This window comes from Vulpes vulpes, chromosome 15 (assembly GCF_048418805.1).
Source record: "Vulpes vulpes isolate BD-2025 chromosome 15, VulVul3, whole genome shotgun sequence".
Lineage (NCBI taxonomy): Eukaryota > Metazoa > Chordata > Mammalia > Carnivora > Canidae > Vulpes > Vulpes vulpes.
The window spans coordinates 24,431,558-24,438,299 of record NC_132794.1 but is presented as its reverse complement, the minus strand read 5'-3'; the positions used below and the strand labels follow the sequence as shown (position 1 = coordinate 24,438,299).

Sequence of the window (6,742 nt, the reverse complement as noted above, 5' to 3'; positions counted from 1 at the left end):
TAAGTTGTGTATATGATTTTAATGACTTCAATATCTTATCTACAAAATACATATAGGAAAAAAGAATTTCAGAGAAATACTATATGAATGTATATGTGTATGTATCTGTATACACATATTAAGTCATTGTGTTTTAATAGTTTAATTACTTTAAATTATGATCATAATCTGTAATAATGTTACATGATCAACTAAATCACATTACACAGAAATTAGAAGCATGCATATTGAATTTCATACTATATTAGATTTTAATTATTATTCTAAAGATACAATATTTAAGATGACAGTTTTATTGGGCAATGATGTGAGTGCTAATGGTATTCCATAAATATTAAAGCAGTTTATTTTAATTTATTGATCTTTCAGAATTTTATCCACCTACTTCCTCCCACTTCTTTTCACTTTAAGCATCAATCAAGATGATGAGATTGATGAGAACACAGAGAAAATATCTATGTTTTTTTTCCAAAGCATTCAGAGTTATATACCATGCATTAGGAAAAGCAGCTTTTTCCTTTTTTTCTCCCTATTTCCTGACTCAATGGGATCAAAATGTTAATTCCAGTCAAGGTATGGAATTCAAGCTAAATATTAACAGATATTTACAAAGGATGCACACATTTCAGTACAAGATTATTTTTGTTATTCTTATTTATTATCAAAGCAGAACATCTCAGGATGTGGGACATGTTTCATATGTGAAACCACTTAATGCTTGCTTTGAAAGTCTGGGAATACACCAGTGTTTGTATTAATAGCACCTTGCCCTTCCAAAAATAAGTGCAATCAGGCCTCCAGATACTTCTAAACATATTGCACTTTTATTTTCCACCTGAACACAAGATTTTTCCCCGGTGTTTGTGATCTTTCTGTATTAAAAATAAGGTATAAAGTTTAAATCCATCAATCTCCCACATCTCTGATTTCATAACTTGTTAGTCTGAAGTGAATTCATTTTAATTTTACCATTCTTTCCATCTAAGTCCATTAGTAATTTCACATGGAAATCAACTCTAATAACTCATGTCACATAAAGAAAGGTAATGGCCCTGCCAAGAAGATATACATTTTTAAAGATATGATTCTTCAGGACTTGTAGAAGCAAAGAAGGCTAGGATAAAATTACTGATTTTCATAGATTTAAGTGACCCTCTCATATTCTTAGGAAAAATGGATCTGTCAATCAAGGAAACATTGCTTATTTTGGCATTGTTTGACTTATTATATTATTTGGTATTATTAAATTAAATTTTACATCATTTTTTTCTGTATCAGTTGTTTTCCTCAAAGTGATAGGATCACTTGATTCATTTTTCAGAAAATGTTCTTTCAAATAGTCAAATTTGAATTATCATTGTTAGTCATTCTTTGTACTAAAAGGTGTTTATATAACGAAAAATTGTGTTGGAGGTCCCCAAGATTAAAATTGATAAGTATTGCCATAGTTCATGTTGAATTAAAGATAAATGTAGTCATGGCTCATAAGACTCAGTATTCATAAGACCCAGCATATAGTGATACCTATGGCTGAGATTCATTACAGCAAGGGGAAAGACTCAGGGAGTGAAGTCTGGAGGAAACCATGTACAAGTTTCCAAAAGCCTCTTCAGTGGAGTCATAGAGGATGTACTTAAATCCACCAGCAACAAGTTGTGACATGTATGAAGTGTTGTTTACCAGGATAGCTTATTAAAAACTCAAGGCTCATGGTTTTGAGATCTGGTCATCAATGCATTGTCTGCCTAGTACATACCAAAATTCCAGATTCCCAGAATGAAAGCAGGTGTATATCAGATATATTTGTACAGATTGTTAATAAATGGTGACAACACCCCCTAAATCCAAGTTGCCAAATGTCACCATTAAAAGACGAAGGCCAATATTGTAAGTAGGACTTTCTAAGATTATCTCTTTTCTGGATGTTGTGACTTTGTTAAATTGTTGAAGTGTTGGATGATAAGCCAAGGTTACAAAATATCACAAGGGAAAGTGAAATAGAAGTCTATTACTCACAGATCTGGTAAAGTTACAGGGCATGCCTCAGAGGGCCACACAGGAAACCCAAGGCAGGGTACAAGCAGAGAGCTGGGCATCTGTATTAGAGTCTGAGGGTGAGTGCTTTTGTGTTCCAAGGCTAAGGCCAGGCCAGATGGGTCATTTCAAACCAAAAAGAGCATGATTTGGGGAAACTTTTACCTACCAAGGGTGTTGCATAAGAGGCACATGATGAGAAGGGAATGAGAGGCAAGGGAGAGAAGTTATCACAGAAGCCATTGGAAGAGTCTTATCAGGAACTGATCTTTACTTGTGACTTGACTGTTACCTAAAGCATGTGTTCCTAGTGGGGCTGGAGTCAAAGATCAAGGCCTCCACAGGCCACTAGACTACACAAAATAGATGCATCCATGCATATTATGGAGTAGCTTAGCTAAACATTCAACCCTGCACAAGCGGTTAGCTTAGCTCACAACTAAAAAGTAATGTACAAGAACTTTTTCTCAAGACAAATATGATATTTTGGTATGTACCACATGTACTTTATGCATACATTTCATTTCGTGGCATGTAATATCAAAAGACATGTACCCAAAGTTTGAGACTAAATAAAATTAATAAAGTGTTTCTGTTTTTTCAAGGAACTTAAGTGAAAGGGTAGGATTTTTGTTGCTTTTTTCCCCCTTCTTCTTAGGCATTTTATTTTTATTTTTATTTTTATTTTTATTTTTATTTTTATTTTTCCTAGGCATTTACAGGGGTGAAGAATGCAGTGATTGTTCATATAATTCATGTCACTGCCTTGATTCATGATGAGACATCAGTAGTTTTGGTCATCATTGCTTTTATTTCGTCACTGCAAATTTCAACACAATGAGGAAGGCAAGTACATATGGAAATCATTATGACCTTGTAGATGTCCTAAAGGATCTTAGAGATATTTACAGGTCTACAGTCCACAATTTGGGAACTGTTCTATAGTACAGCTACAGTTGTCTTTGTTATAAACCAATCTGATGTTTTTCGATCCATTGTTTACAAAAACTATGGCTCTATGCTCTACAGTTTAATATCCAAGCATTTCATTGCATCCTTTAAAGATCTGACTTTAACTGGCTTTTTCAGGCTTAGATTATCACCTTTTTCTGCAAAAATACACCTACTAACCATGCCATGAATGTGGTAGTATCTCTTTTTAGAAAGGCACCCACTCTTTATAGATGCATATTTTTCATCTATTTATTTATCTAGTTTCAATACAAAGATAATCTCTTTGAAATAAAAGAAATTGAAAAAAGACTATTCTATTAATAGAATTTTGTTTATATTTCTTTGTTCCTCTATTACCAGCGGACACCTTGGTATTCCTTAAATTTCTCAAGCTTTCTTCAAATTCAAGATGCCTCCAATCACAAGCATTGTTTATATTTTCCAGGCCTAACCTCTCCTAGTGTTCCCAAACTCATTAACACCACCAGCATGCAAACAATTATGTAAGCCAAATGTCTGGATTGTACTTCCTACTACACTCTCCCCCAAGATGATATCCAATTCTTCACAAATTCCTAACTGGCCTTCTTCATATCTCTTTCATCTCTTTACCATCCACCTCCATTTGTCCTGTACATGGTCACTAGCATTCCCATCCTTGTTCTCCCTTTAAAGCTCTTCTTCTAGATTATCAGAGAGATCTTTTCAAAGGGACATATGTAATAATGTGATCAAGTCCATCCCTTACACATACCCTTGCTTAAACCTGAGGAATAGCTTACCATTGGTCCTTACTATAAATATAAAAGTCCTTAGCATACCTACAAAATCTGCCATACTCTTAAGCACTATTTCAATAATTTGATTTTTGCAGACTGAGCTATATACTCTCTGCAGTCCTCTTCACTTGCACACATTTTAGAATTGTTCCTCAATTATGTCATGCTTCTTCCTACCATAGAACCTAAACACATGCTGTTTAGAACCCTCATACACTGTTGCTGGGAATGTAAGCTGGTGCAGTCATTCTGGAAAACAGTGTGGAGGTTCCTCAAAAAGTTTAAAATAGAGATACCCTACGTCCTAGCAATTGCACTACTGGGTATTTACCCTAAAGCTACTAATGTAGTGATCTGAAGGGGCACCTGCACCCCAATGTTTATACAGCAATGTCCACAATAGCCAAACTATGGGAAGAGCCCAGATTCCCATCAATAGATGAATGGATAAGGAAGATGTGATGATGTGGTCACACACACACACACACACACACACACACACCGGAATACTACTCAGTCATCAAAAAATAAATAAATCTTGGCATTTGCAATGATGTGGCTTGAACTAAAGGATGTTATGTGAAGTGAAATAAGTTGATCAGACAATTATCATGCTCTCACTCATATGTGGAATTTAAGAAATAAAACAGAGGATAATTGGGAAAGAGAAGAAAAAATAAAACAAGATGAAATCAGAAAGGGAGACAAACCAGAGGAGACTCCTAATCAGACGAAACAAACTGAGGGTTGCTGGAGGGGGATGGGGTAACTGGGTGATGGACATTAAAGAGGATACATGATGTAATGAGCACTGAGTGTTAATAAAAGACCGATGAATCACTGGCCTCTACATCTGAAATCAATAATATATTATATGTTAATTAATTGGATTTAAATTTAAAAAAAAACATTGCTAGCTATACTCCCAATATCCCTCTGGATCTTGCTAAAATATATTTCATCTTTTTCTAGTTAAAAATAGTTACCTCAAAAATTTTGATTATAAGCTGTCAGAGAACAATGCAATTTCCATCTTCCCCTGCTCCCATCACCTTTAATAACACTTATTAAGCTTAGAATATTTTTTACTTCTTGTATGATTGCTTGACTATTATCTATCCTCCCTACCAAATCTTTACATCCATGAGTTCAACAACCATGTCTAGTTTTGCCTCTAGTTTTGTCACCAGGTCCTACGATAGTGTCTGATTCATATACATGCTCAAAAATATTTACTTAAAAATTGCTAAAAATATTACCTCCAAAATTGTTCAAATTTGTAAGTAATATAATGCAAACTTTTTTCTAATTTCCTTAAGGTAAATTTTTTTCATCTCAGTATCTCCAGTTGCCAGGAAAGAATCAGACAATGAATGAATATTGAATGATTATGTAGAGAAAAGGATAAAATTAATATTATAAGAACTAACTGCAAAGAATAGTTGAGTATAGTAACTATGGTACTTAATATACTACCTACAGTATTTAAAAATTTGGAACCACAATCACATATTTTATGAAGCACATATAGTCTATAAAAATAGTCCATTCCACAAGACACTACAGAGACCTCAGTCAAATATTTTGTATAACACTGCATGATCTATCTGATCTTCTAAAGACTGATACTACAAATCAACAACTAAAAGTTGTGGTAAATGAATCTTTTAATGACTTCTAAGAAAAGCTTACTTTGCTAGACCACATGATTTTTCCTCAAATATTACTTTTTAGTAACTTTTAGAATGTTCATCACTCAAAACAAATTTGAAAAAAGCTATATTATCAATATAGTCCAGAAGGGTGAATTCTAATAATTATTGTTTGTTCAGAATACAAAATAAAGTGTCTGAGCAAATTTAGTGTGTTTAAAAGAAGGAAGTCACTGGATCAAAAGGAAAACTATAAAAATATTAATAACAAAATTAGTTATTATATTAACTAAAGAAGTTGAAGATCTGAGTAAAATATTCAAAAATACTGTCAAAAAAGAGTCAATAAACAGAAAAAAATACAGATACTGAAAATTTGAAAGAATGCTTAAGCAATAAAGGAGTTAAATGTGAAATTTTTAATAAAAAGTGTAAATTCACACATGAATAAAATTGAGATAAATTAATTGAGATATTAATTTTAGACTATGAGCACAAAAATTAAATTATATTAAAATAATGAAATACAATTAGCAATATTTCTTATAAGTATGAATAACATATCACTTATTAAAGCCAGTAAAAATCAGAGTAGGCAAAATAATTCATTTGAAAAATAAATTAAACATTTTTTCTCTATTTGAGAAAAACTACTATCTAAAGGTACACTGCTTCAAGTCATTTTCTTCATCAAGTAGTAATTTCTGATTATCTGGCTTTCAAGGGAATTAAAGAATTGATGGTGGCATCAAAGATGTAAGTGATGTCATAGTTCATCATCATTTTAAGTCATCATCAAGATGTTTGTGAATGATAAATGATGTAGCTGTATAAGGAATTCAATTCCATTGATCTAATAATTTGACAACAGAGATTACTTTGTGCTCAAGAAACATTGATAAGATGTCGTCTCTTTGGTGCAGAGTTTCTAAGACAATTCTTCCTGTGTATATCAAAATAAGTTTAAATAATACGTGCTCGCTTCAGCAGCACATATACGAAGATTAACATGGCCCCTGCGCAAGGATGACACACAAATTCGTGAAGTGTTCCATATTAAAAAAAAAAGTTTAAATAATACTTCAACATATACATATTAAGAATGGTGTACAAAATTAAATTTTTTGAAATGTACATAATTAAATATTATGTAATATGAAATTCCACCATATTCATATATATCATAAATGTGACTTCTGCTCCCACTGGATTATTAATTATGTATATATATGATACATGCAATATTTATATAACCATATATAATCTATGATTTATTTGTATATATATGTATACAAATATACATATGCAGAATCATATATATAT

The 6,742-nt window shown here is 32.4% G+C and overlaps 1 pseudogene; it reads left to right on the top strand.

Annotated features, from left to right (window-relative positions):
• The first annotated feature begins 6,393 nt into the window (after positions 1-6,393).
• LOC112917747 (U6 spliceosomal RNA) lies at positions 6,394-6,480 on the top strand (annotated as a pseudogene).
• Positions 6,481-6,742: the final 262 nt, after the last annotated feature.